Below are 9,064 nucleotides of genomic sequence, written 5' to 3'. Positions count from 1 at the left end.
ACTAACACGAAAAAAGCACACGGATTTGATAAAACTGGTAGCTGGCATTGTCAGCACTGCAAACACTCAACTGGGCAAATAAAAAGTGGCCAAAAAAGAATGGACACATGTAGTGGAAGATTGAAAATTGTAAAGAGTTATTTCGCATTCAGCACTGTCTAAATGGAATAAATGTCACAATTCAGACTTTATATGCTTAAATAATGCACTCAAGTTTAGTTTCAATTCAGCTAAGAAGCTTACGGAATCAATAAGAGCATTTTACGTGAATGAAAGCTTTAACCCGTGCACAGATCAAAATAAATAAAGTGTACCTAGCCTAAAGCTTTAACCCCTACACTGACAAAAATAAAGTATTCGCAGCTTGGACAGTGACAAGAATAAATCATGTATTCGTAAATAAAAGTTATCAGAAATATCTTAAGCTGAGTAGAAAAATTCTTAATGTAAGCATGTATTTTTTAGGGGAAATCTTAATTTTTGCGAATTTAAAGCCAAAGCTTCTTCAATTCTAATTTAAGAGATGATCACTTTCAAAATGCTTTCTTTTAGATTTTAACATGGCAATAAAATGTAAATTGTGGCATATAACTTTTAATTTTATATTAATTTTATATTATTTAATTTTATTCTAGTATTTATTTATTTTTAACATTATGAAATTGGGTCAAAAAGTAAAAGCTTTTATTTATCTAAGCACTTTTTTATATATTTACATTTAGCCAGCTTTAAACAAAAACTGTAACTGAAATCCTAAACTACATTTTTCCTCTAATAAAAGTTTTCATTTTGTTTCGATGCAAATGCAGACAAAACAAGAAGAAAAAAGAAACGTTTTTCCCGCTCCTAAAGTATTTAATATTCATTATTTCATTTTGTCTGACATGCAAAAAGTCAAACGACGCCTGCTGTACAACCAGATTACAACTGGTACTTTAGTGCATTTTTTTTGCGTTTTTAGCTTTTGGCACCATTTTAAAAGATCAGGCAGATTGCGAAGCGGATTTGCAACGGAGACGCCGCCAGAACGTCGCGACGCCTGTTGGGTTTCCAATTGCAGTTCATAGTTTATGCATAGTCAATGCATGTCAAACGCAAACTCGGCCGAAAACAAATTCAAAACAAAGGCCCAAACGGCTTACCTGACCACAAAGGCGCTGCCCCGACTCGCTCACTGCACATCCTCTCACCTCCTTCCCGTCTGTTGCCTTTGGCAAAGTGCGTGCCAAAAAAAAAAATGTATGTATGCATAAGCTTGGCTGCTCGAGGGGCACACGCTTCGTTTGGCTGGCTCAGAGACACGCCCCCCCGCCCTACCTCCCACCCTCCCCAAAGCACGTGCAGCCGGCCAAGTGCTGGGGCTCAGGCTTCAACTGAAGGAGATGTAGCCGGCGCAAGAGCAGGATGAGTGTTTGCAATGGGAGCCAGCAGCAAAGTTTCATACATTTGAATGCATTTTCGAAAATGCCAACTAACAACTTTCAGCACGGGTTTCACTCGACTCAACCGGGCTGAGCCCCTTACACACCTCGCACTCAGGTGGCTTGGGCTCTGCGGTCGCAAGGTCACCGGCATGCACAATTTTCATGCACTGGCTTTTGCGTGGCTGCCAACAAACGGCCGGAGACCGGAAAATGGAGATGCAATAAGTGCTGGCCATTTAGATTTTTGTGCCTAAACATGGACACACTCAGTGACCAAAATACGCCCATACATGAGTGCTCTTGGGGTCTCGACCATAGAAAGTAACCGAAAAATTACGGCTCTTGTGGTCAAACGTCCCCAAAACTAAAGTGAGCAAGTGAGTGTATATGTGTGTGTGTGTATTTGTGTGTGCTGGAGTGTAAATGCCTAAAAGTGTATTTTGCTTTTTTGTGCCCCTTCGAACATTGAAACCGCAAACATTTATTGCCAGCAAATGCCAGCTTTCATGTTAGCCAACCGGTGTGTATATATTTATGTGTGTGTGTTTAAAAAATCATTTTTTACACTTCAATGATGCCTGAATCCACTTTTTGGGAAACCTACTTGTCATAAGGGGTATAATAGTTCTAGGAATATATATGACGGCGATTGAAAAAGAAAAAAAGAAGACTTATATACAAAGCATAACAGCTTGTGTCCCAAGAATTGAATATCTACATTTGATAGATGTCAATTTTAGGCACAATTAAAATCTAGCCCGCATCTTGTACATAAAAATATGTACGACCTACAATATTTTTTGTACCACGGGCAATTGTACTTATATCCAACATTTTATTGTTTTATGAATATATTGAAGCCTAAGTTAATGCTTATGGCACTTTCTTTCAGATCGAAAAAAATCTTCTTAATTGAATATAACTTTTTAGTAGCTGACATACAGATTCCGGTTTCAAGTTCCAGGACTTAGCTCGAGAAGTTTAATTAACAGGGTATGGCTTATTCGATGCACAGAATCTAGTTTACATTTTCATGCTTATATTTACAATTTGTTTTTCGGCGAGCATTGAAATTTGTGTTCGCACACATAGTTTTGTTGCCATTTCTAACGTTTTATCCAAAACCGACAACGTGTTAAAAAAGTTCTCATATCGTAGTGCCAAAAATCAATAGAATTGCGCCCGAAGCTGGGCAACTCTATGATGAAAGCGAATCGAGTGCCGTTGGCGCCCAACAAAATAAAACAACTACGAGATAGCAATGGCAAAGTGGCTGGCTGCCTTAAAATTTGTGGGCTGGAACGGGAGGGGGGCGTTTGCTGCAGGTGCATGGCTGGGGCGTCTCTTTTGAAATTATGACTAAAGTTTAGCATGCAAATATTTTGCGAAATTTCCACTTCTGCCTCCAGGTGAAGCGGACGGCAGCCAACAAAACTTTGAACAGTGTATATATTTCAAGGGCCCGAGTTTTATTTATTTGCCAACTTACACTGAGTCCGTGTGTGACTGTGTGTGTGTGTGTGTGTGTGTGTGTCGCAGCTGGTTTACCAGAGTTTGTTTTTGTGAATGTTACGGTTATTGAATGAGGGCGTTTCAAAGAAACGGCTAGACATTGTGTGGGCGGCTGTAGGCGTGGCCAAAACTTTTGATTTTATCAGCAATTGTCGGCGAGGTAATGCGACTTGGTCTCAAATATTGGCTGACAGCTGTTATGGATGTACATATAATAATAGAACAAAGGGAATTTCGAGAAAGCTGCGACATCTTGATCTTCAATAATGCCTTATACCTTGCCTTTGGAAATAGTCTTGACAACCTTACAAACTTTATATTCTTTAAAAATAAGAGTCCGACTAAGCAACATACCAAATTCAAGTCAAGCTCACAGTCACTTGATTTGGAATGCCAATTAATCAACTAAATCCAAATTACACAAATATATCAAATTGTACAATTAGTGAATGGCATAATCCAAGCTGCAGTATCCTCACTGCACGCATTGATGACTGTTTAGACATTCCACACAATTATCTAAGTACAATGCTGGCTTCCACTGCTAGAGATATTCAGCTGGGCGTCGTTCATTTGGCATATTGTGCTTACAGGTGGCGTCAGGTGCGAAATGCTGAGAACTGCATTTGCATTCACAGTTAGAGATTTGCATGAATGCACAGCTGCAGCTAATGGCTATTCAAGTGCACTAATAAGTGTGTGCACACTTTGAGAAATCAGCTACAATTTGCTTAGGACTTGCCTTAAAACAAGTCTTATCTTAGATTTGTTTTAAATTTAATGCAAGCATTTTCAAACATTTTCAAATATTTTTTATTTCCTGAACCCATTAAAAGTTCACGGAACACAAGAGGGTATAATGATTTTATGCAAGTTAATGTAAAAAAATGTTAATGTACAAAAATTTTTCTGACTTAATAAGTTACATCTTTTCTTAAAGAATTCAAATATGGAGTTCTTCGATTGCCTAATCAAATGAGCGATAACTCGTCCCCCTTTCACAAAATCGATAATTATCGATCGGATTAGATTGAACTTATAAGGACAAGAAATACCAAATTTGCCTTTTAGGCTATTTTATGGTATAAACTGATCAAGAATGCTTTACTTTGTGGATATTACTCTGTTCAACAATTGAAAGCAATCTCACTTTAAAATCGTATATGCAAAGCTTTTACAAAAGTCGATCAGATAAGGTTTCTTGAGATTATAGGAACAGGAGACAGCATTCCTTGTAGGTGCTCTTTTTTGACTATCCCTTTCTACAATAATTGACGACAATCTAATTTTTAAACCCTACAACAAAAAACATCCGACCATAAGCAGAAATGTTTTCACATAGTTTTGTGCCGCATAAAGGAAGTTGGAATGTTCGTAAAAGCAGCGCGGCGCGAGGATATAGGGTATCTTCTAGTTAGGCGTTCCAAACTAGAGCATTCTTACTTGTCTTTGCATTTGTTGGTACTCATTTATTTTACTCAGTGCATGCCTGTGGCATATTTGCATATCATATTACAAACTTAAAGTTATCACATGGTAAATTATGCTCTGTCGAGCTCCACCTGCAACTGAAGCTCCTGCTGCTCCTGAGCTGTTGCTACTGCCGATCCCTCAGACGCTGGCTCTTAACTCTCAGCTGCCTGTCTGGCAATGTCATGCAATATTCACATGAATGAATTACCTTTAATTGATGCAACATATCCAAAGCACACAGATACATAAACACAGAGAGTGGTAGACGACGGTAGGCGGGCTTACATCGAGAGGACACTTGCTCCGGCTGTGAGACAATGCAACATAAATTGGCATTAAATATTGAAGGCTATTAGCCAACTGCAAAGCCAGACAAGCCGGCAACAACCAACTGGCAACCTGGCGAATGCCCCAAAAACTGTGACCCAATGGGAGGCTGAGACGGAGACCCATTATTCGATTCTATTCTGTTTGTTTTTGCATATTGTGCAATTCATTAGCCATGGAAAATATTTCAATAACAAATTGCCAATTTAGATTTGCATTGGCTGAGTAGGGTGCAGCTGCTGCAGAATGCGAAGACAGCTCAATGGCTCAATTAAGAGTTTATGAAAAATGCAAAATGTATTCCGTTATTAAGGATGGCACTCATAATTAAATTGTGCTTGTCTCTATGTGGGAATTGCCTTAACATATATTCTTATTTATATATAGAATATATGCACTCACCTGAAATTTCAAAAAAACGTGTTTTATTATTTTCATATATCTAATATTAAGTAGGGTATGCATAACGTTTATATATATGCATCTATATATTTTATGCATAATGGCAAACGCTTAACTGTGCAAATACAGATGAGAATATTGCATCGAAATGGCCAAAAGCTGTCACAGCCATAGCCACTGATGCGAAATGCAAGCTATAACGAAACCAATCATAAAACAAATGGCCAAACGAAATTGCACCATAGCTGAGCCAGCGCAGCTCTTGGCCAACAACTTTGCCAGCTACGAAGACCAACAAGAACGGCCACTTAACCGCAAAATCGTTTTGAATTTACTGCGAATGCAATTCAACCCGCTCACACTTACAGCAGGGCATAATAACTAAGACATTTAGCATAAAAAGGATGTTATACTTAAATATTAAAAAAAAAAAAAAAAAGACAACACCACGCATAATGCTTATTAAATAGAATTAAACTCACTCGGCTGGAACATATGTCTCTTTTAAAAGTCACAGCGTGTTCAGCTGGTCCAACTGCTCGTTCAATTTGCTTAATAGACGCCAGTCTGTGCGATAGTACTTGTGCTGAAGTCTACCTTTTCAGCAGTTCCATTGAAATCTAAAATTCAACTACCGCTGGCAACTTGACGAGTTCACTGGAAATAGTCGACATTCTGTTACCCTATAAGTTAGTGGAAATAGAGGTGATATTATTGAACACAGTCAGCGTTACAACAGACTTTATCCTATCTGGGAATGTTATTTAATATATTGAGAAACGAAGATCTGGAGCTCGAATACCAGGACGTAGTATTGTCTCTGCTGAAAATCATATTCAAGAAGTTTTGTTAAGAGTTTGTAACTAAATATGTCGTATACTTATAATATGAATTATAATGTAAACTATAATAATAATAAATACATATATATTTATATTATAAAAGTAGAAACAATATAATCGAAATTATGTTTAAAACAAATAATATCATCATAATCACAATGAAAATTAAAAATTGTAATAAGAACTTAAAATTTAAACCGGAAGTAATAATAAAAAATTAATTTATTAATCATACTCACTGCATAAAGTCACTTTATATATAGTTCCTGCTGCACACTGCCAAAAATCAGTAATTTAATATATTTTTATTGTTTGCTGTTTTAAAGTTGAATTCGTTTCAAAAAAAAGTGTATTGCGACTTCGATATCCGGAAGATATTTAAAGGTTTATTTTTCTGCTCATTGTTTTGCTTTTATTTCCCAGCTGCGACAACGGCAAAAGCGAGGCTGTAGCAGAAGCTGGGGCTGGGGCTGGGGCTGTCGCTTGGCGCTTTGCGCTTGGCGATGTGAACGTCGAGGTGGACGTGAACGTGGCCGTGTGGACGTGCCCTGTCCATTGCTCTCGACCACTTATCAGCGCTGCAATTGTTTTCTTGTAAAAGTCAATTTTTGAAGTGCAGGCAACGGAAATCGGAAACTGCAGAAAGAAAACGCAGTTGACCTTATTCCAGCTGGACGGTGGCTGTGCACCCCCACTTTTTCTTTACTCCCGTTATTTAGCCCAGTTAACTGATGGTTACACTGCCCAGCAACTGGTGGATAGTTGAAACGAACAATGCTAAGTAGCAATTGATAAATGAGCTGCATTTAAGCATCGTCAGCAGCAGCCTCATGGCAAACATCGGCCACAGTTGGGAAGCGCCATCGCTAAATGAAATTCAAAGTCAAATGCGTTCGGTCGGAAATAAGTTATGCTTTCTCTCCTCAGTTCGAATGGGTTTCAAGGGGAGCTCCACAGGGGGCTTGAAGGGGACGGGGCTTGTACTGGGTTCGATTGTAAGTGCATGAAACTGAAACGAATTGCAATCGAAAACGAAATTGGGGTCAATCGATATTGTCCGTTGCAGCGGGCTGCCGCAACGTACATATAATGGCTGCCAAAGGTTAAATGTGGAATAGAATTCTCGCACACACACGCACACCCATACACACACACTCTTGCTTGTTTTTTCTTGCTTAATTTTCAAGTTCTTGACTTTTGCCCACAAGTAATTTTCACAGCTGACCAAACAAGAGCTGCCTTTGAATATGCGATTGCGAATTGCGAATTACAAACTGCAAATTGCGAATTTGAAACAATCACCAAAGACATGTTCAGTTTTAATGGCCAGCATTGGGTTAAACATTTAAGGCCAAGTTTAAATAGGCGGAACACCGGCAGGAAGAGCCGCTGTCAATTATGCGTCGTGTGGCTTGTCAGGCAGAAATCAACGGAAATGGTCGGAAATCGCAATTTAAGTAATTCTGCATATTGCCAAAACTCAGAACGGAAGTTGCTACAAATTAAACCCTAAGGTTAATGCCACAACAACAACAAAACTCTGATTGTAATCGCGGCGCAAAGGCAGCCAAGTGCGGGTGCTGTGCGTGCAGGGTGGGTGGCGGGTTCGCGGAGGCCGGAAGAGAATGCCTCATTCATGTTTTATGACTCTATGGGTATTGAAATCTGTGTAGGTGTATGACTGTGCATTGGAGTGTGTCTGTGTGCTCGTGTGTGTGCGTGCATGCGTCTACTTGTAATTTCGATTTAGATGCAAAGTGGCAACAAATCGCGTTAAGAAAATGTCAAAAGATAATAATCCTTTTTGTTTACGCGAGACTTGGCGGACACGCCCATACAGCCCTAGAAAATCTCTGTGTATATGTGACTCTGTGTGGGTGTGAAAATGCCTGGAAATCTTCGATAAAAATGTGTGAATAATGCAAATGGCAATAAAAAATAGGCAACACAAATTATTTGGATTACGTAAACGAGGCGCATCGGAAGATGGCAAAAAGCAAAAGGCAAATACGGAAATGGCCAACGGCAGAGTTTCCAACGCTGCGCCTAATGTTATGCAATGACATTTTTAGATACTCTGGGGCAAGTGGGCAACGCGAAGAGTTCCTCAGAATGGACAAAACCAACGAAACGGGAAGTTTGGGCAGCAGCCATCATTCATTAGGAAACTTAAGTTAATGTTTGGATAAGTTAAGTGTGGGAATTGTTACAAAAAAGTAAAAAGATGTACTCCTGATATCATTGGACTAAGCTAATGTAAATATGTGTTTGACCATTGAAGAAAAATACCAAGACGATTTGAGATAGAGAAGTCAAAGCCATGCTCTAAGCAGCTGTAGTACACATTCTTAGATAAGTTAAATGTTGGCTGATATCTGAATGGATTTTGAATTGAAAACAAATTGAATATCGATTTTTTATAGGTTTCAATAAGATGGTACAGATGAATTGGCTGCGACCGCATAGATAGACTAAAAGAAAAAAATTGAAGACGAGTTATGTGTTCGGGCTGATCTCTGTACATTTAAAATGAGAGAATGGATCTTATCGCAAGTGATCAGATATCAGATAATGCTGACAGAACCCATTACGAACTGAGAGTGAGAAGTTGAAGAAACACAAAGAAGGCAAATTATAAGAAACATATAGATCATTCAAGCAAGTTTTAAATGAATAACTAAATAATTAAACCTGATATTAATCTTTGACATAAAACTATAAGATATTCATTTAAGCCTTTTACACTAAACTTCTGAAGCCACCGTCCAAAAGACATTTTCTCTGGCCTTAACCAGCCCATATATATTAAACCTTGCCGCTGTTGAGAATTTTTGCATGTTGTGCTCTGTTTCCTTTGCTTTTGCTTTCTCCCATACTCTTTCTCTTTTGCTCTGCTCTCGTGTTGCACTCCACATGCAAAACTGTGTCAAATTTAACGCCTTCGGTAATGAATTTGTAACAACATTTTATTGTTGTGCTTTTGCTACCAGTCGAGCGGTATGAAGAGACCTGGAGAGCTGATGAGACTGCCACCAACCACCCTTGGCCCAGCCGCTTGCCGCTTGCCGCTTGCTGCTTCTCGCG

This window comes from Drosophila novamexicana, unplaced genomic scaffold (genome assembly GCF_003285875.2).
Source record: "Drosophila novamexicana strain 15010-1031.04,08,12 unplaced genomic scaffold, DnovRS2.1 tig00004554-arrow-pilon, whole genome shotgun sequence".
Lineage (NCBI taxonomy): Eukaryota > Metazoa > Arthropoda > Insecta > Diptera > Drosophilidae > Drosophila > Drosophila novamexicana.
Note: the sequence above shows the minus strand (reverse complement) of the source record.